The following is a 22,475-nucleotide window of genomic DNA, read 5'->3' as shown; positions in this document are numbered from 1 at the left end:
AGAGGAAAGCAGAAGACACTGTGGAGGTAGGTAGGTCCAGAATTAGACCAAAGAAGCTCAAGCCCTGATCCTGCCACTTACCGTGTGACCTTGGACAGGTTACTTAGCTTTGTTCTGCCTCAGTTTTGTCATCTATAAAATAGGGATGCTAACAGTATCTACGACATAAAATTGTGATGATTAGTTGAATGAAGCATAGAACTGTGCCTTTAGTACTTCTGATGTGCAGCCGTTTTTTGCTTTGAGGGACAAGGAGGGGGGCAATGTGATTGGTGAAGTTGCAATGGTGTAGGAGCGGTTACATTAGTGGCACTTTCAGATGGCCAAGCTGTGGGACACTGCTTTGCCTTGCAAATTAGCATAGTCCTAGAAGGTTGGAGACTATTTTTCTCTGGAGAAGATTCAGGTGACTGCTGCCAACTGTTTTTATGGGGGATTTAAAGTGTTGCTTTGCCCAGAGTCAGGGGAATAGATAATCTGACCCTGATGTGTATGGTCTCTGTGAGATTCTGTGGCTCCCATTGTGCAGTGTGGAAGAGTTTGGAAAAGTAAGCTGTTAAAAAAGACAAGTTGCAAGAGGAAAAAAAATATGCCCCTTGGACTCTTGCACTCAGGGGGGTTCTGAGACCAAGGTACGGTGGCTCAGAGACTAATTGAATAATTGCTAGAAGCCCCCAGCTCCCCGTCAGCAGAAGAGGCTCCAGGGGCAGAAGTTAACTGAGCTGCTCACGAAGGAAGTCTGGGTCTTCCCACTCTGGCCGCAGAGCCTTGGGCTGCTGCTCACTGCTTAGCCGGGAAGGCAGGAAGTGTCCTCATGAAGTTCATTGTCTCAAGCTGTTCTTCTTGTTGATAGGCAGGAAATGCTGTATGACTGCTGAAAGCCCAAGAGGCTGCACAAACCCAGTGTCACAGCAGTTTTTTGCCCCAGACTTAGTAGGTGGGACAGATGGAGTGCTCACTGTGGCCAGGCGAGATGGCACTCTGTGCAGGGGGCTTGCATCCCCATGTTCTTTGGCGATTTCTGGTGCTAGTGGATTTTATGGGGCGGACCAACCACCAAGAGAAGGGATGTCTTTTCTCCACACTCCAACCCTCCATTTTTGTGTAAAAATAATTGTCTGTTTTCAAAAGCTTATTAATATTAAAACTTTAGGGATCCCTGAGTGGCGCAGCGGTTTGGCGCCTGCCTTTGGCCCAGGGCGTGATCCTGGAGACCCGGGATTGAATCCCATGTCGGGCTCCCGGTGCATGGAGCCTGCTTCTCCCTCTGCCTGTGTCTCTGCCTCTCTTTCTCTCTCTGTGTGTGTGACTATCATATATAAATAAAAATTTAAAAAAAATATTAAAGCTTTAGTGATTAAATAAAGTTGATTTTAGAAAAGAAAAAAAATCCCCTTTCCACCAAAATCATTTTTGCACATTTCCTTCAGACATAGCCTTGTTGTGAATATAATTTTAAAGATTTGCAACTATTAGTCAACTATATATAGTTTGGTCTTCACTCAACATTGTGTCGTAAACATCATTAGTATTGCTATATGATTTCATAATTATTCTTTAGAGTTTTATGACAAATATTCCACTGAGTTACTAGATCATCATTTATTTAGTCATTTCCTATTAGTGAACATTTAGATCATTTTTGACTTTGGCTATGATGGTGACTGCTGTGAGAGCATCTTTGTATTAATAGTTGGTTTCTTCTATTAAATCCTTCCTCTGGGTAAAATACAGGTAATAGGCTTACTGAGTTAATTGTTATGAACATTTTTTTTTATTCTCCTTACTACACCTAATTTTCCAAAAGGGTTGAACCAATTTGTAATGTTACCAGCTATATACGCTACTACCATTTTCTGTTCAACTTTATTCACATTGCCTGTTGCCATTAAAACTTGTGTTATTAATTTTTATAGCTAAGACAGTACCCCACATCTGCTTCAATTGCATTTCTTGGATTATTACTGTCTTCCCTTTATCTGACCCTTTTGTCCAGGAACCCTTACCAATCCACCCACCCTGCTGGCCTTAATCTTCTATATATTCTATATGAATCTGTTTTCACTGATTCTTAAACCCGGGGAGGATCCCCCTGCCTGCCCCGGCTCCTGCCAGATTTGATCCTCTTCCAGGTTCTTCTAGTGTGCACATTCTCTGTCGAGCCAACTCCTCCAGTTGTTTCAATTAAGGAATTACTGTTTCATGCTCTCTGGACAGCATTCCTCCCTCTCCTGATGGAAGGCACTAATTTAGACAATTAGTACAAGTGGGGAAGAGCATTTCCTCATACATTTGATGAGAATGTTTTCTCTTGGGGGAGTTGCCATATCCTTCCTTCATTTATTCATTCATTGCAAAAAATATTACTGAGTGCCTAAGATACTCTGGATAGTAGAGCTATGAAGGTGAAGTTATAGTCTCTGCCCTCATCCAACTCAAATTTTACTGGGGCACACACACCCACTATTAATAAGCAAGTGAGTGAATGAATAATATATCATGTGATAGGGACAAAATAACCAAATAGGTAAAGGGAGAGAATGCTGGGGAAATGTGGGCAATGGTAACCTGCAGCTACCTTGTACCAGCTCTTGAAAACTGTGTGCATCCCTCCTCCCAGCCTTCGTTCAGTGACCTCATGTTTGCAGCTAGAAATTGGTCGTGGTGAAATTATTTATATCACACATGTAAAATGCTACAATTCAAGGGCAGCTGGTGTTAAGCTTTTATCAGCACACAGCTGGATATGGGGTGGCCACTTTGCGTGGATGAATTAGGGAAGATCTCAGTGAGCAGGTGGCATTTGACAAGGAGGATATGAGGGCAGGAAACATCTGGGTTTTTTGGGGAAGAGCACTCTGGTTAGAGGGAACAGCCAGTGTGAAGTCCTTGGGGTTAGGTGTGATTGGAATGTTTTAGAAACAGCAAGGATCCAAGTGTAGCTATAGCATATTTGGAAGGAGTGGGGAGCAGAAGAAGGGTGACAAGTGATGGGGCCCAGGGGGAGACTGGTAGGAGACAAGATCAGATGTAGTCTTTGTAGGTTTTTGTAAATATTTTGTATTTTACTCCTATTTGAGATGGAAGTCATTGGAGGATTTTGAGCTGAGAAGTGACAAGTTCTGATTTATGTTTTAAGGGATTACTCTGGCTGCTGTGTTGAGTATGGAACTGTAGGAGGACAGAATTCGCATCATTAGCAGGCTATTGAAATAAGCCAGGAGAGAGTTGATGATTGTTTTGATTGGTACTGGAAGTGAAGAATGGTTACATTCTGAATACACAGTGGAGGAAGAACCCACAGTATTTGCTGATGGATCAGATATGCTGTGTGTGGGAAAGGAGCCAAGGATGACCCCTTGCTATTAAGGCCTTTTCTTATATTAACTTTAAAAAGAATGTCTTAGTTTAGAAAGATTTGAGGCATAGCAGCAGAGTCTATCATTTACCTCTTTGGCGTTTCTTTCTTTCTTTTACACAAATTTTATTCTGAGGAAAGATTTCTTTTTAACTCTGTTTGATTTTGAGCAGTCCAGTCCTAAGTAAGTCAATCAAGCACAACTGTGGGGAGAGTGCTAGAGGTTCACAAAAATCCATTCTCCTCCTTTCTCATACACAGCAGTAGGACTGACATTGGGCATGAGCACCAAGATGCATCTCTGGGACCAAGTGTGGGCCAAGGGGAAGGAGTGAAAGTATCAATTCCAGGTGATCCCCACACACAAAAGAAGACATCTTTCATCTTTTGAGCTCATAAGCTGAAACACAGATGTCAACATGCTGATGACTTGGCTTTGACGATAGAACCAAGAACCATGGAGTAATAGGATGGAGAAAACCGAGGTTTTGAGATGACCATGAAGAGCAGAGCTGCTGCCCCTCATTTGCCTCAAGACTGCTATGTGAGAGAGAAAACGCAATCTTTTTAAAGTCACAATTTACTGGAGGTATTTTCGGCACAGCAGCTTAACCTTTACCCTAATATAAGAGCCCATTCCAAAACAAATGAATCAATCAACAGAAAATCAGAAATTTGGAAGCAACATAATTCAGGTGAGGAGTGAACCTGCAGGATCATAACCTTTAGGTGAGTATTAAATGAAGGGAGACCAAGGGCAGAGACCATCCAGGAGCTGGGAATACCTACAGAAGGCTGGCCATGATTTTGGTGGCAATAGTGAGAACATTTTTATACTGGAAACAGTGAGGAGAAAGATATTGGGTGAAGGGGAGGATAGAATGCTGTCATTTCAATGCAAGAAGATTTTCCCATCATGAGACCTGCGTGTACTGGAAGTGGGGGCTGAAGTCAATAGCGTAGAGGGGAAGTTGTTCTGTTGTGAAGAAGGCAAAACATGAGAAATCGTCCTGGGAGAAGACGTCTTTGCAGTCACTGAGGAGGAGGGTAGGAATGATCCAGTAGGTCTTTTGGAAAATATGTCTTTTATTGGTCATGCACTAACCTTGATCTATGCTAAGGGAGGGGGAAATAGACACCTAACAACCTTCCACATTAAAGTTAATGGGGAATCTCCTATAAAGTCTAAGGGCAGAATATGGCATGATGAATCTGTATGATTATTTCATGAAGCTTCCCAAAGATAAATAAGGCTCTTAAGAGACGTGTTTATTGGTGAACAATTTATATCGGTGTACGTAGCATCAGCTGGAATGTAATACACAATTGCTGAGGATAAGGCAGGAAACGATTACCAAGTTTGGCTCCAGCTGGCGCTGCCCCCGTGGGAATGCAGTAAATAACTGCCGAATCACAATGAAGATAAATTGGTGCACTGGGTGAACACTTCCAGAGAGCCCGCACGTACCTCTTTCCTCTCTTTAAGGAGCTGGTATTGCCTGGCCCTTGGGGGAAGCAGCAAGGCTTCCCTCGAAGACCAGTCTGGAGGCCAGGTCATCATCTTTGGCAGGAGGAAAGGAGCCATGCCCCAATTCTCCAGGGTCCTATCCAGGCACCTGTGCAAGCCTGTTTCACTGGAGGGACTGGGCTTCCATCTTCTCCATAGCCCTGTGGGTGCCCACAGCTGGAAAAGATCCGTCCACTTTTCTTCTCTCTGCATCTTCCATGTTCTGTCATTCCACAGGGACATTCCTATGGTTTTATTCTTCACCCCCCTCCAAATATGTCTCTGTCTTCTGTGGTTTGGCTTTTACTCCCCGACTCTGCAGAGGCTGCTGTTGTTATCAATGCCCAGTGTGGTGGTCAATAAACATATGGGCTGGGAAGTGGGCCTGCTTGGGTAGATATCTTGGTCATGCCATGTGAGGACTTCAGTGTCAATAGATACCCAGAGAACAGAACACTCAAGGTTATGGATAGTTTCCAATGCATTCCCATGAGATGAAGGCTGGAAAAAGTGCCCAATTGATTTGGTGTTTTGGGAGGTAATCAATTACTTTAATTAACAATGGAAAACAGTTATCCAATGTTTCTGCATCTTAGACATCAAGCTAAGCTTTGTATTTATGTTTTTCAGGTAATCTTTAAAACACCTCTTCAATTAATAATACCTAACATTTATTGAGTGATTAACATGTGTCATGGGTCAGCTAACTCAATCCTCAGCTCTTTATGTCTACTTATCTCACTATGAACTCCATGAGGGCAGAAATTGACTCTAGCTTTTTCCTTATATTCCGACATGCTAGAACACTATAGGTATATTACAGGTACCCAATAAATTCTTTTTCAAAAGAATGGGTACATGGAAAAATGGATTGGGATCCAGCTGAGATTAGGTCCTAAGAGGCAATGGGTTTTTCCACCCTCATTATTTGGGTGCGTGTGCAGGGGTCTGTCTTCTTAGGTGAAAGTTTCTAGAAGAATTAAAAAAGACTATGAGATACAAGATACAGAAAATGGGGTGAAAAAATGAGTGTTAGCCTCTACCTGGTTAGGATTCTTCAAGGTAACCTGAATTGAAGAGGGTGGGGCAGGAGCAAGGACCATTTTGGGGAAGCCAGAAGTAGATACTACTAGGACTTATGTTAAACCAGTTGTGGTATATTATTTGTCACAACAATTATTCCTCAACCATGCCTCTTTGCAATATGACTTTGCCGGTCTTCCCTTCAGGAGGTGAAGTCTCTCTACTTCTTGAATCTGAGTTGGCCTTCTGACTTACTTTAGCCAATAGAAATTGGCAGAAGTGACACCCTTCCAGTTCTGAGCCTATGACTCAAAAGGCTTTTTTCTCTTGAAAACCTGTACAGTCATGTGAACAAGCCCCAGGCTAGCTTGCTGGATGAAGACAGACCAAGTAGACCAGAGGAGCTAAGTCAGCCCAGCTGTCGGGGCAGGCCTCAGAGACATGAGAGTACAGGAAATGTCAACAAAGCCAACCAACAGCTGACCCATGTCTGCCTGCAGGTGCATGAGGCAGCTAAGCCAAGAACAGAAGGACCACCTGCTGAGCCCAGTCCCAGTTGCCAGGACACAGTATCATGAGCTGGATTAATGGTATGGTTTTAGGCCACTTAGTTTGGGGTTGTTTGTTATACAGGTATAGATAACTAATACATCATTTAACAAAATTTGGGTGGAGGGTGGGAATCTGAGTATCAGAGTAAGCAGTGTGTGTCCCTTACTCCACACTCAACTTTCACTGCAAACAAATGCCATTATTTGTTTACACTTAACTTGCCCAGGTGTTGCTGGAAAAGATTTCTTTTTTCTTCTTTTTTAAAGATTTATTTATTTGAGAGAGAGAGAGAGTACAAATGGAGAGAGGGGCAGAGGGGAAGAATTTCCAGCAGACTCCACACTGAGCATGGAACAAAATGAAGGGCTCAATCCCACAATGCACAAGATCATGACCTGAGCTGAAACCAAGAGTCGGCACTCAGCTGACTGAGCCACTCAGGCACCCCATAGGGGAATATATCTGGCTAATGTCTAGTCAGTGGCAGAGCCAATAAATCAGTTCATCTACAACCTGTCTGCAAAGGCTTAGTTCCGGAGCTCCCTGCATCTTTGGACATTAGCCCCAAGGAAATCCAGCATCCATGGCTACAGTGCCCACAAAGGATATTTGTCAGTTCCTGCTGCTAGCTCTCTGGAGGTGTGCAGTGATGGGTGGGCACCATAAGGTAAAGACTGTGGCACTGACTAACTATGGGACTTAAAGTCCTAGAGCCTCAGTTTCTTCATCAGTAAAATAGGGACAGTCCCGCTTGCCTCCTAGGGATTACTAGTAGGATGAAATGAAATAGTACATTTGTGGAGCCTATCTCATTATAGGATTGGGGTGAGTAGTGAGGGAAATCATGCAAGGGTGAGACCTAGCATAACTGACCTTGGGAAAGATGTCTTCCCCCACATGAATGAGGAGATAATCCTGGTGCGCCCTTGCCGGCCATAAGCCTAATGTACAATGATCTCTGAGCCATTGGAGGAGGCCTGGGGCAGGGGGGACTTCCCCTTTGCCTCAGAAATCATGTGCCTTGCAGTGGAGCCCTCCTTTAAAGACTTAGCTGACGCCCCGATCAGGACGGGGCTGTACTCTTGGCAAAACTTCTCTGTTCTTTGTGCTAGCAATGTAGTGTTTAGTGAATTTCTTCCTGTTTTTGAGCCCAGAAGTGATTGTGTTGGTGGCCAGGGCACGTGTTTTCCTCACAAGAGAACATGGGAGTGGGAATGGTTTGCTCATTTGCAGCCAGTTCCCTCCTGCCCCCCTCAGTCTGCACCTCCACCCATCAGCATTGCTCCAATTCCTATGGGTCAGCAGGCTGGGCCCAGGGGTATAGATTTATGTCTATCAGAAGTTTGATTGAGGGCTAGCAAGAGTCATTTGAGATGTGATGACAATCACAGGGCCAGACCCTACAGTTGTGGCTGCTGTTTCTTTTCACAGACTTTTCTCAGGGGCCTTCTGTCTTAAGCAGTTGCCAATACTTGCTAAAAAGCTTCATATTTCCCCATAGCCCTAGGAAACTTTTTTTTAAAGGATTTTACTTATTTATTTATTCATGAGAGACACAGAGAGAGAGAGAGAGGCACAGACACAGGCAGAGGGAGAAGCAGGCTCCATGCAGGGAGCCTGATATGGGACTTGATCCCAGGTCTTCAGGATCACATAGCCCTAGGACACTCTAAAGGAGAAAACATTCAAGCTTTGGGTCATCTACTTTTTTTGTCACCCCTTCGCATTCCATATTCTTCCAGAATTTTTGTACACACACACAGGCCCACACTGATATACATGCATACATACATATATGTATGTAGTTCTCCAAATTCATGTGTGGGTATACATATGACAAGACAATACATGTATGCAAATGCATACATACATGTATATATGTAAAATGGATTGGACTGATTAGTGGCGTCTTGTTTTCACTTAATATATCAAAACATCTTTTCTGATCAGTAAACCTTTAGTAAAAGATGACAACCTGGTGCCATGGAGGGGAAGTCTTGCTTGACATTATCTTTTTCTTTTTTTAAAGATTCTATTAACTTATTCATGAGAGGCACAGAAAGAGAGGCAGAGACATAGGCAGAAGGAGAAGCAGGCTCCATGCAGGGAGCCTGATGTGGGACTCGATTCCTGGATTCCAGGATCATGCCCTGAGCCGAAGACAGATGCTCAACTGCTAAGCCAGCCACCCAGGCGTCCCTACAGTATCTTTTCAAGAACTGAATTTGAATGTCTTAGGAAGGGGCATGTCTCCTTCGGTCCCTGACTGGCCCTGAGGGTGTTTGAGATGGCCATCTCAAGTTTGATTTCCTTATTGATGATTATTAGTATCCTACCATATCAATCGTTATTTCTCAGTAGTAACTGGCATTTGGGATCAGGCAATTCCCTGTTTTCCTGGACTATTTTGTATATTGAAGGACACTTAGCATCTCTGACTTCTACTGACTCATGCCAGGAGTGCCCCTAGGTCAGTGTGACAACCCAAACTGACCCTGTGCATGGCCAAACAGTACCATCTATTACTATGGATTGTCCTTCATAGATATGTCTGAGTATAAAGATCATGCATTGTAGTTTATCTGGGGGCAGTCCCAGGCACTCTTGTAGTCCAGATGTACTTATTAATAGTACCGCTTTCCTCTATGAAATGTCCTTGTTTGGGTGATAAACCATTGGTCACTCTAAGACTGTATTTTGGAATTGGTTAGATTTGTCAGAGTTCTGGACAGGAGATGTTAGACATGCTACATGTGTTCAGTATGTCTTCCCAGAATTAACCCATTTGTCTGATGGTGGATGGCTTCCACTGGGCAGTGCCATGGACATATTCAATCCCTGCTCCAGGGCTCAACATCAGGGCATTCAGTGACAAGGGCACATTAAAAAAAAAAAAAAAAAAGAGTGAATAGATAATTGGCTTAAAGCCAGAACTAGACTGGAGAAACAGGATGTCTGGTGATCCCTTGGATTCAAGAAGACCCGGAACTTGCAAGGAGGGACAACTTCTTTTATCCACCCTCTGTGAAACCCCAAACAATGAGACAGGCTGTGAATATGTTATTAATCTTTATGTTATGCACTGTGTGGATATCTGTGCTTTACATGTAAAGATTAATAATTTCTCACTGAAGCAACTTTTGCCTCTGTAGGGGTAAAACCACTCCTGTTGAGAAGGCATGGCCTAGAGAGTTCAGCTCAGGACTGACGTTTTATAGACTAAATCCAGAGAAAGGAAGGGGAGTAGGACCTCAGTGTGTCAAGGGTTTCAGGGCCCTCTCACCCTCTCCACCTTGGAAACTGGCATTTTCCCTGAGCCCATCCACAGGTGGAAGGTCAGCTTTGTTTGCAACCCCCAGCCATGGGTTATAGAGATCACTCAGGCCAGAGCCAGAACTCAGGGTTCCCAAGTCTTGGGCTAGAGCTCACCACTTTAGTCTCTTCTGTCTCTCTCTGGATTTCTTCCTAAGATGCTTAAACCTCCATTCCCATTTACATCTCAAAGATGGAATAGGTTTGTTTGGAAGGACCAAATATCTCAGAGAGAAGGCTCCCAGAAGCTTCAGGATGTGTGTTCAATAGTCACATACAAGGCAAACATGGTGGAGTGAGACTCTTTCTATGGGCTGGTTGGAGAGATAGATTCCATCGTATTTGACTTTAGAAACTTTGTAATTGACCTCCTCATGAGAGGACACATGCTTCACTCACGGTGGGCTCCAGAAAGGTTTTCCCCAGGAGTCATGCCTGGGAGCAGCTGGTTATCTGGGATATGGAAGAGGATTCACCCCAAACATCCTGAATGTAAAGGAGCTGGGTTCTCAACATGGAAGATAGCTGGAGCTGACCTGGCTGCAGACCCTGCTTCTGCCTAATGCTGTTTCCAGCTGGATCCTTAAGCATTTAAAGCCAGCCCCATGCAGGAAATGTGTCTTGTGTTGAAAGCTGAGGTTCTTGCTATTGTTCATTCTTATTTATGGCCTTTTATGGAATTGGTGCTCCTTTAAAGAGACCTGTCAGCTATTCCTTGTGGGCAGCTCTGTTTATTGACACACAATATGCTCTGTGTTAGTTATGCATGAATCATCGGCATTACTACAATCTGGAAGACCACAAAATTTTATAAGAGGTGGTGCCTTTCCTTCTCTCAGGTTTCTCATATGTCCCCTTAGAACTTGCTCATCTGACCTCACTTTGGATTCATGCTTTTCACTAGGAATGGTGTATTGCTACTGGATTTTAAAAATTAAAACTATTCTGAATATATGTGGTAAGAAATATTTTAGGGACCATTTACATGTTAGTATCAATAGTAATCTACATAATATTATTTATTGGTTTCCATGGGCCAGATCTATGCTGAGCATTTCCACGAACAAACTCATTTAATCCTCATAGCTATATTGTGATATATGAATTCCCTCCATGATAAAACCGAGGCTCAAAGAAGTGAAGTAACTTGATCATGAGTACACAGCTGCTGAATGCCAGAGTATTATACTGGCTTAGAGAACTCAGAGGAAGAGTGCCCCATTTACCTGTTCTTTCTGAGATGGAAAGAACTTTTAGCATGTCTGCTTACCAGGAATGCAGCATGAGGTCGCAAAGTCAGATCTGGATGTGAGTAGCAGCACCTACCCTGCCTATATTAAGTATATAAAGATTGAATCTACAATCTGCATGACTAAGGTCTTTTTAATTGTAGGTTGTGATGGCTTTTATAAAAGATGGCCTAACATATATACATACCTCTCCCTACATGTCTATATACAACACACACATACATACACATGCACACATGCAGTGTTGATAGGCTTATATCAGGTTGCTCACAGTTGGACAAGCTGTTTTGGGGATTAGGATTTCTGGATTGGAAGAGGCCTAAGAGATCACCACATTTACAAATGAGGACAACAAAGTTTGGTGAGAGAGTTCTTTGTTACTTTCCCCAGGGCCAGCGAAATGACAGTGAGGTTAGGTAGAAACCAAAAGAGTTGTAACATGCAAATGTGATGTTAGAAACTTGGATCATCTGCGAGAGGAACACAGTCCAGACTGGGAGAGGAGCAGACTGGAACCAGAGAGATAATCATGATGGTGGGAGGAGTGGGAAGGGATTGTTCAGGGGGCTGCACAGTGCTATCTGAAAGGCAGGGTATTCAGAAAGCTTTACACCTGAGTTGACCTGATGCCGTTTCTTCTTCGTGTGTCCTCATTTTTCTTTCCATAGGCAATGTATAGTGCCCCATGGCTGCATATCTATGGGTAATTTGGTTTCGCTGTGTTCAGGGAGGCTGGCTTAAGAGTATGCACTTGACATCTTGCCAGGACGCTGAATTTTGAAGTGTATTAGAAGGTATCTCCAAGGGGAAGTCAACTTTCAAGACTAAAAGTGGCCTGCACTGAGTTCACCAAGTCTCAGGTAAGATGAGAGTGAAGGGTTTGATTCCCAAAGGAGGTCAGGGCCTGTTGGTCTTTATAGAGATGACTTCAGGAGCCAAATTCTATACTAATCTCACCCACAATCCTCCCACACTCCACATCGTCTACCCATTCTTCCCTCAGATGCTGAGTTGACCCCATACTCATCTTTCCCCATCTTCCTGCAAATGCCTGGTCCCAGTCCAAACTAGATGAAAGAGTACTAACAAATAATCCAAGTCCACAGCTGACAAAACAACCCACAGCACACGTCCTGTGCCCAGATGGGGACTGGGGTCAACTGTGTCATCTGTCTTTATGGAAGAGAGCATGTTATTATGCTAATTACAGTGTACTGGGCTTTACTGGGAACCAAAAATAGAGATATGTGGCTTCTAGGGACAGGCACCAACATTCCTTTGGCTTCCTTTGCTATGTGATTTTTGAAAGAAATCTTTGCCATGATTAGAAAAGGTGGGGAGGGGGCTTCCAGAAGATATGCTGCCTTAGGCATTTTGGGAAGGGCAGGTGCATATGACCTATGCCACTGTCACATTTTGCCCTCTTCATGATGCTGTTCCCTGTGGTCATGTGTGATTGCAAAAGAAATAAAACAGGCAACCCCACTCTGTCTTCTACTCCAGCCTTTCGATTTCCAGGCTCTTCACATCTCTTAATGAGGAGTTGCACACCACAACCCAGCTTGGGTGGGCCCCAGAGACGTTTTCCCTGGAGAAGAAATTGGAGAGAGTTTCATGCTGACTCTGCAACAGGATAAGAGAAGGAATTAGCATTTATTGAGCTCCCGCTGTGTGCTCTTCTGCGCCAGATGCTTTTGCTGAACACCGCAAAATCTCTGGAAGGTAAATGAAGAATTGAAAGCTCTGGATAAAGAAGCCAAGGGTGGAGCTGGATTCTGGGGCCAAGTCTGTTCACTCCAAGCTCAAGTTCTTCCTGTGTATATCCACTGCAGAAAGAACAGACTTCTTAGTGGCTTAGCTGCCTGTGTGATATCTCTTGGGAGATACAGTGGAAGTGCAATGGGACAGGACAGGAAACATTCTTACTATTTCTGTTCTTAGATAGACATAATCAACTGATGTTCACAAACTCAAATGCCTTTGGTGGCTTGGTGAGATGCGTAAATGTGAGTGAAGTATGGTGAATAGGGAGTTGGGGGGACAGATCTATAATGGAACCAGGGCACAGACGTCCCATCAGAAGACATCAGCATTCACATTTTTAAAAACATTGTTGGCCAAACCAAACATGTCTGTGAACCAGTCAGGACCAAGGACTGCCATTTCAGGACTGCTAATTCAGATGCCCCTCTAAGTGTCAAAGGCATTGTGTAATGTTTGATTTCTTAATTTTTTTTTAAAGGAGAATAAATTTGTTACCTACACAAATTAAAAACTATATATGCATACATGCAGAAATACACATGTGTATGTGTGTATTATATATTTATATATATCTTGAGTGGAAGGAATATGATGAGTGTTACATTATTATTTGTACTTTCTCTTCAAATTCCTTTTACATGTTAAAAGAAAATATAGCATGTGAGAACTAAAAGCAACCTTAGTGCTTTAATCTAACTTCCTCATTTTATAGATTAAAAGAACTGAGGTCCAGAGAGAAAGAATCTTCTCAGTTTCACGTAGCTGCTGGGAGAGCCAGACCTGGGCCCCTGAGTCCTTGTCCATCATCCCTTTCACTACAGGCTCATCCATGCAGAAGTGTGTGTGCTAGACAGGAGTCAAAACAACATGAATGGATATATTTGCAGCAATGGTTTACACTGCTTTAAGGTCAAGTCTAGGTAGCGTGACTATGTCCAGTTGGCAGAGGAGGACCAACAGAATTTGCTTTGAGGCCTCCTGGCTAAGTGCACTGTATGAGGGAGTAAAGATGTGAGCCTGGTGTTCTAACACAAATCCACTTGGCTTGGGTTATTTATCTGCTATGAGAGTCTAAGTGGAGCAACCGTAAGGAGGATGTCCTTGGTCTGAGAATGGAGCAGTGGAGTCTTTTCTCTGAATGGAGCAAGAGGTTCTGAGTGGACAAGTGAAGGGAGAATTTTCTTTAAACGAAATTTAAAACCCCACATCCACTGGGCTGAAATTTGTTCTGACTCTAGATGAAAGGTGCTTTGAATTCCTTGGGAAAAGAATCAGAATATTAGAGCTGGAAAGAACTATGAAGAATAACCAGTCAAATTCCTCATTACCAATGGGGAAAGGTGCAAGAAAGGAAGACATGATCATCCTTAGAGCGTGTGAGTTTTGGGAAAATAGTTCATGCAGGGTCCCTGTCTATATAAAAAATTTGAAACAATAATAAGAAAGTATAATTTTAAAATAATATAATACATATTATAATAATAATAAAATTATAATTAGGAAATAAAATCATTTTCTAATAAGGATATTATAAAATTCATGGACCCATATAAGGCATAGTAATTTATCAGTGAAGATTTGGAATAATGAGTATAGAAGAGGCACATGTGTATTTGTTTGTTGTCCTGTCAGTGCATGTGAATATTCCTTGTGGACTCCAGGCATTGTATCTTCCTTTTTTGGTTCATAAACCATCTCTTCACATTCTTTATTGTGAAATACACCTGGGTAATTTAATATCTCCTACTATGAGAAAAATATAGCAACACTCATAGTGCTATGTCTCCTTGGAACCTCTTTGTATTGAAACAAAATAGATCTTCTTGCTTCTGTGGTTCCTTAATGCCATCTATTTAATGCTGGTCTTATCATTACTCATGGCATTGCATCATGTTCTGCGCTACTTGTGAATAATGGCTTCCAGTGACTCTCTCAGAGATTGTGACTGTGCTTCATTGATGATGATCACTGTATCAGTCAGGGTCAAAGAAACAGAATCAGTAGGATATGTATACATTAAGAAATTTATTGTAAGAAATCAGTTATGCAATTGTGAGACCTGGATAAGCAAGTATGAACTCCATCGGGAAGACTGTTGGGAAGGTGGGCTGGAACTTGTAGGCATGAACCAACACTCCTATTCACAGGTAGAATTTCTTCTTCAGGAAAGCCTCAGTTCTGCACTTAAAGCCTTTCAACTGATTGGATGAGGCCCATTTGGATGTCAGGATAATCTTCACATGAAGTGAATTTATTAGAGATGTTTATCATATCTATTTAGATTAATATTTACTTGAGAATGTGGGACTGTTGCCATGTCAAGATGGCACATAAAACTGACCATCGCAATTATAAATGCGAATTTTACCTAGAATATTCTGGAAAATATGAATGATACCTCATTTTCTGGTCATGTTAAATTTCCTGTTTAGAATTTTATAGCATAAATGTAGAATAACATATCCTCCAACTATATCTTCTACTGAATTCTCTAGGCTGTAATCACTGCATTTCTAAACTGTTATCACTCTCAATGTTGATTGTACCCCTGCTTTCCACACTAGCAGGTAGGCCAAGGCTCATTCATGGAGCTATTAGCACAAGGTATAGTCATCTGTTCTCCAGCATCATTTAACACTGACCTGAAAAGACACAATGTCACTACATTGATTGATGGGAAGAAAGGACATTGATCCAATACACCTATTGGCTTTGTGGAGTAACAGCTTGAAACTCTTGGAAGAGATAGGTGCAGCCAACTGTAGAGGGAGCAAAGCCTGCGGTAGGTAAGGGGCAGCTGTCCTATGTACCCATGGCAGAGGGTTCACAAAGTAAAATATCTCTGCTACCCTCGGGAACTATAGACTAGACATGGCACTGTGGTCAGAACACAACTGAGTTAGAGCCCAGGGGCACATACACAGGGCCCAGAGCCAAGAGTTGATGGTGAGCTATTGTAAGCCCAGAGCCCTGACCTCATCTTGTGTCTGATGTGATGAGAATCACCTCAAATCAGCATATCAGCACCATTCTGGCAGCCCAATCTCATGCAATGCCTCAATAGAAATACCACGTCAGCCAGCAGGGGCAGTCTGCTTATCAGGTCACCCTAGAACAACCTCATATATATGAGTCCTGATGTCCCTCAGGGCATTAAGTCAACACTATCCATGGGATAGGTCAGAGGGCATTTTGACAGGAGAAATGGGGATGAGGCCCACATGGATCCCAATCTGTGCTTAGGATACCTTGCTGAAATAGTAGTGTTGGCCCTGGCTGGTTCCAAGTACATAAGTGTTCTTAGGAATGCTTTGAGAAAGATATTCCAAAGCAAGGGGAGCAGAGTGGGGTGCCAAGGCATAGGGATTGGAGTAGGGACTCCACTTGCTTGCCCAGATCTGAGAGTGGTGCTAGAGGAAGAAAATTGTTTAGGATCACACAGCTGGTTGCTGGCAAACCTGTGGTGTCGGTGAGGTGTGACCAAGAAAGTTGCTACTAGTAATTATTAAGGAACTGAAGCTTATAAATGCTTCACTAAAAAAGTAGGACAGATGTAATCCCTATGAAATCCCCACTGTTACTTGTATTGGTATGCTTTCTTGAGACTCAGAAAATGAGGGCTAGCCCAATGGGAATGTAATCCGGCTATATCTATGAAGGTTTTCTAGAGCTAGGTAAGGAAGGAGTGGCCCATTGGGCATACTGGCCTAGAATGTCAGTCTACAGAGGGTGCTAAGACACTAAACCATCACCAAAGTGTAACATAATGGAGAAAGCTGCAGTTTCCAGAGTTCCTGCAGGGCCAACAGTCCATATGTGCTCCAGGGATGGAGGTGTAGAAGTGGTGAAGAGTTCAAGGGGCAAGCAAAACAAATACATACAAAATCCAGAAAACATCAAGGTTGTTGAAAATATAGAGCACCTGATATTCTCAAACACTGCTGATGGGAGTATGACTTGGCACAATCTTCTTTTCTCTGCCTCTTGAGAAGGTGCCTTCTTGAGAGTCAGAGAGAATAAGGACCAAGGGAACGTGAGTTACCTGGATATCTGTCTTCATAGTCTAACAAGAGAAACTTGCAGAAACATCCATTTCATTTATTTTCTGTGTTGCTCATCTGTATAGCACCAATTTCTCTCATGTTTTAGGCATTGTCATATTATAAAACAGTGATGGGAGACCCCTTCCTGTGGTGTTCCACACAGATCCATGCCCATTCTGTTATGCTAATCTGATTATGCTATAGCCCTAAGACCTTCTACATCTCTAGTCTAGGATTAGATGTAGTTTCCTGTGCCTGGTGTCCAAGGCCACATATGGCCTGTTCTGGCTCTTTTTCCAGCTACATTTACCATTGTTGCTAGGTGATGGACTTCATGTGGAAAGCAGGAGTATACTAGACACCTGGTGCTATAAAGATGAGCATGATAAAGTGTCAGTCTAGGTGGTGGACTAATAAGCAAACTGACAACTCAATGTGCAGGGTATCAGAGAAGAAGCAGGACTATTTAAGTGCTCAAGGGGAGGGTGAGCTAGTGGTAGAAATTTAAAACATTGACTATGAACAGAGAGAATGGAGAGACCTGATCTTGGAGTCTTACAGAGCCTGGGGCTTAGGGTTACTAGCTGAATGCCACTTTCTGAGTCTTGTTCTCTATTTTTTCAAATGAGGAAATGTATTCTTGTTCTATTCCCTTCACAGAACGATTTTGTAGGATTTAGATGACAAGCAATAAGCATTCTAGAAATGGAAAGCATTATTGAGGGTAGGGAGCTGGCAGGCTCTGCCTTTAGGAAATCTGACCTAAGAAGGTGGAAATCCAGTTCCATTTGTGCATAGAATCACATGACTCTAGTTAGGCTTTGCTACCTTGTTATGCAAAATCACCATAAAGATGGAGATAATACTAGTGGGTGCATAGTTTTAGCCCTTGACACCCAGAATGCAACAGATGATTTAAGGGGTAAACAGCGTGGCCTATCTGCAGAGGTTGGCTGGCATCCTGTTTTGTTTGTGGTTCCCCTGTAACCTCAGGATGAAGGGCCGCTGCAACAATCAGAGCCCAGTATTGATTGTGTTTGTATTTAAACACTTAGAGACTAAGGAATTGACTGCTGGATGTTTCCTGATGCTTTATGACAGGTGTGGCTCAGGGACCACTCCTTCAAGGCTGGGAGCATCATCTACTGCTGTAAAACAGCTCAATCATTTCTCATCCCTGACATCCTCACTGCTCTACTGGCTCCTCTCTCCCTCCTCTCTTACACACTAGTGCTGCCAGGAATGGCTCTCAATACCGTGAGCCTTAGGCTGCCAGAGTCAGAGTTAAGAATAGCACCGACATTTATGGGATGTCTTTTAGAGTACTAGCATGGTTATCTCATTACCAACTTTTCAAAATAGATATTATTGGTCCCATCTTACAGATGAATATGCTGAAGCTGAGGGTAACCACGTGGGGGACCCAAGTCAGCCTCACTTCACTCCCTACAGAATGGGCTAGAAGGAGAGGGGGAAGGGGATAGAAAATAGAACTGCTCTTGGAGTGGAATAAATTAGAGGCTGGGAACAATGTTTCAGGGGTCCACAAGCCCGTACTTGAGATGACTCAAGATGCAATAAGTGGAAAGAAGGGGTAAGAAGAGAGTAGGTAGTTTTTTCCTAAGCTGCTTTAAAACAAAGGCCCTGGAGAACCGACATAAAAGAGTCTGCATACATCTACCTCATCTATATACATATCACCTGTAGGTTACTATGTGGAATTCTTTGATTTCCTTGGGGATGGCAGAGCTGGCTATGTCTCTAAAAAGGCCCTGGACATATTCAAGATACTTCAGAAAAAGAGCTGAGTAGCCTGGATCTCGGCAAGTCAGGAAGAGGGTCCAGAGTTCTGGGTCTCTGGTCCAGGGCCACTTATACCTGTCCCTTCAAGCCCTGTCACACACTTAGTCCTTCTTGGGCATTCTAGCAGTTGGATTCTACTCTCTCTTAGTCTGAAGATGATCAGATAGTCCCAGGCTCATGGGTTAAGGAGCCTTTGTGGGTAGGGGCTGGCAGGGCTCACCGACCGTGGGGAAGAAAAAGAGTGGGAGCATCCCCAAAGGGATTTGGACAGGCTTTCAACAATTTTGCTGTGTGGTAAGCATGAGCTTACACAGGATTCCACCTCATTTTGTTGGCTTAGATTAAGCCAAATTCACAAACACTGGATACGTGACCCTAGGCTATAATGGCCAAGATGAACAAGACATGCTCACCAGTAACCATCGGGCACTGCAGAACAGCATAAAAACTCAGAAAAAGATCCTAACAAAGGACTGAGGGAATCTGAGGGAGGAAATGGGTCAACATAACAATTGCTCCTTCAGTAATTCAGCAGACATTGGCCAAATCTTACCCTTCTCTAGTTGCTGAGGAAATCAATATAAAAGACACATCCTTGTCATCAGGGAATCACAGTGTATGCTTACAAAGACACAGACCACTATCAAGGAGTTAGAAAAATTTGAGAATAGATGCATGCCCAGGGGACTCTAATACCTAATTCATATGAGGAAGAGGAGGCTCCTTGGAGGGTGTGACCTTTGAACTAAGTCTTGATGGACCAAGAATGAGTAGATCCCTAGTGCTTGACATGTCCTGTGAGCTACAAGCAATGAGACATGGTGTGTCTGTACAGTGGGTGTTTACGTGTTGGGGACAGAGGCTGGGTGGGGAAAGGAGATGCAACTGAGAAGCGATCAGAAGGTAGCATAGATGTATCGCGTCCCCTAGTGCTTTGAAGACTCGGAGGAGCCAGTGAAGGAAAAGGTGGTGGATTCCACATGCATTCCAGCAGTGTTGCTCTGACTAGAATGGAGCCTGGGCTGGGGGAAGGCAGTAATGCAGGCAAGAAGCCATGAGGGCCTCATGAGTCATGGCTTGCACTGGCCTCAGATTTAGAAATATAGGACTGCAGGTGACTCGAGGAGGCACTCGTAGGGAGAGGCCTTGTGAGCTCCAGGCCGTGGCTTGATTCCATTGCAATGTGGTCGTATCAGTCATAGTTCTTAGCTATAAGCTTCAGAAGCCAACCTTTGCTGATTGAGGCAGAAGAGAATTTGATGAAAAGGACACCAGGTGCCTAGAGAATTAATACAGAGACAAATGACCGAGCTGGAGAATAACAGCCTGGAGCAACACTCACAGTCACACGGCAGAAGGAATCTGGAGAAGCTTCTACTCCTTGTGGCCATTGAACCCTCAGTGGCATTGCTACCACTCCCATGCTGCAAAATTGAACCTGCAGCAGAGGAAGAGAAAGAAGTCCACCATCCTTGCTTCCAGCTTCTGGGTCAAAGCCCAGCATGGGCACAGGGTTGGTGGGTCCTGGAGCTGGTCTATGCCCTGGCTGCAGAGACTGCTGCAATTTCTGTCGTTGCCAGCATCTACAATGGCAGGTTGACACTGAAGGCCATGAAGGCCCATAAAGTGGGGAGTTTTCAAAATACAACAGGAGTTCAGGTAATTGGACAACCAAATAAAATGATCAATATTCGCAGTTGTAGCCTTAGCTGAAAATTGAGAAGCTGTGGGCAGGGTCAGGGTGCTGATGGTAATAATGTTCTCTAGTGGGTTTTACTCTATGTGCTAAGTGGTGTAAATGCAGAATTTCATTTAATCCTCCTGACAGATCCCCTGGCAATTACTAATATTGTACCTATTTTACAAAAAAGGCAAATGTATTATAGATATGTCCTAGGTACGTTAGTAGGTGGCCAAGCTGAGATTCTAGCTTAGGCAGCCTGTCTTCAGAAACCATGGTCACAAAAAAAAAAAAAAAAAAAAAAAAAAAAAAAAAAGAAACCATGGTCACACTTCCATGAGTGAGGCTGGGAGGTGAGGAACTGTAGGTATCTTTGTCTAAGTTACAGCCTTGTAACAAGCTATCTCTAAGCCTTACCATTCATGAGGACAAATTATACCACATTAATTGTTCATAGGAACTCTAGTTTTTTGCAAGCCCCATCTCAAGGTGATTCTGGGAGTCTCCAAGAACAGCTTATGGGGGCTTCTGAATCAGAGTAGGTTATTGGTGGCCACTGTGTTGTCATTATCCCCTGCCCAGCCCGGGCTTTCCATGGGGGCTGCTGGCCATGCTGAGAAATGCCAGCTCTCCTAACTAGGCTGCTGGTGGGCAGCCACTCTCCTGCAGCCCTTCTTGGCAGCACCAGGGGTCCTGCCCACTCTTCTCTCATCTCCAGACTGAGCCACCTGATGCTACATGGCCCTGGAATCTGCCACAACTGCCCAACAAGTCAGAGACCCTCTGAGACTGCCAGCCCTCACCCAGGCAAAGTCTTCAGGAGCAGGTCTCTGCAGCTTATTATAGACACTGAGGTTCTCAGCCCTTGGGGTGCCTGACTCCCCAGAGGGCAGAAGAGGATAGTTCCTTTTGACTGCAATCTGTGATGGGGCAAGTTTGGCAAGGCTACTCGGGCCCCCAGGAGCCTCAGATTTCAGGAGGAGGCAAGTTGAGTTGCTCCTACAAGCCACACACGTTCTGCCTCGGGGACCGGATAGATGTCTGCACAGTGAGGTCAGGACACCCTCAGTCCCAGGGGCACAAACCACACTGACGATCCCACCTTTCCTTTTTGGTATTTGGCTCAAACCATTCTTCTGCCCCAGCCTCACATTCATTAACCTACTTGGTCAACAGCAAATATTCATTGTGGACCAATTACCTATAAAATAAAAAAATCTATATAATAATAGTATCTGTCTGTCTTGGTTTGGGTCTCTGACAAAGTTGAGACTAGGACTTGGGTAGAGTTTGTACATTTGGAAAGTGACCCCAGGAAACAGAAGTGAGAGAGTAGGTGGATGAGCAGGGAAGGAGGGAAGCATGGATGCCTTAGCAGGGTCAATGCTCCTACAGTGGGAGCCCCATTGCACTGGGGCCTCCGAAAAGTGTGCAGGGTTCCCCAGGATTGTCCTTGTGAAGAAAGAGCAGGAACATTTATTCATAACTAACAGCTCTGCTTGATGGAGAGCTGCCTCGAGTTGGGGCCCAGCACCAGGTGTTACCCACCTTGCCTTTCAGAGGACTGAGCTGGCTTCTGCAGTTTCAGTGATTTTGTGAGTCATGAGGCAGGCCATAGGTACATACCTGGGGGCCCTGTCCTAGGAGGGAGCTCCCCATTGAAGCTGAATTAAAATCGAGGATTAGATGAGGTATCATGATGTGGGACCCAAAACATAAGCTACACTTTCCCATGAGGTTGTTATGATTGAGTTAATTTGTGAAATGCCTAGAATAAAACCTGGTCCTGTAAGGTTATCTATGTGTTTATTATTATTATTTGTGACAACTGCAATGTGCCTAGCGCTTCTCTGGGCCCTGTAGGTATGTCCTCATGGGACCTACCTCCAATCCACAAAACATGTTTATGTGTCAGAACTCTGATTACTGACACTGTTCAAGTCCTTTTGCCATGAGGTTCTTGGGCCCCATGTAAATGGGTTGTTTGGGGATAGGCAGGTGACATGGTCCTGCCTGCCTGTTAACCTAGTCTGTATCTCTGTTCCACTGTGGGCCCTGCTACTCAGGATCCAAACAGGTTTGAGAGCTAAGGTTTGAGTCCTAGATGTGAAACAATCAAACCCGAGTTGTCCACCTTCTGAATTATACCCTGCTGGGAAGAGAAGACTGCTGGAGACCAAAG

General features: G+C 43.8%; 1 long non-coding RNA gene across 3 annotated transcripts in view; it reads left to right on the top strand.

The window, feature by feature from the left end:
* Positions 1-14,007, top strand: part of LOC111091974 — an 81,278-nt gene extending 67,271 nt beyond the window's left edge. For all 3 annotated transcript variants that reach the window (XR_005376693.1, XR_005376692.1, XR_005376691.1), the window contains 3 exons: positions 6,232-6,478; positions 11,671-11,862; positions 12,506-14,007. This is a non-coding gene — a long non-coding RNA (uncharacterized LOC111091974). The remainder of the gene's footprint in view (positions 1-6,231; positions 6,479-11,670; positions 11,863-12,505) is intronic.
* The last annotated feature ends 8,468 nt before the right edge of the window (positions 14,008-22,475 follow it).

This window comes from Canis lupus, chromosome 23 (assembly GCF_011100685.1).
Source record: "Canis lupus familiaris isolate Mischka breed German Shepherd chromosome 23, alternate assembly UU_Cfam_GSD_1.0, whole genome shotgun sequence".
Classification (NCBI taxonomy): domain Eukaryota; kingdom Metazoa; phylum Chordata; class Mammalia; order Carnivora; family Canidae; genus Canis; species Canis lupus.
The sequence above is the reverse complement of the archived record's forward strand: the minus strand, read 5'-3'. Positions and strand labels throughout refer to the sequence as shown.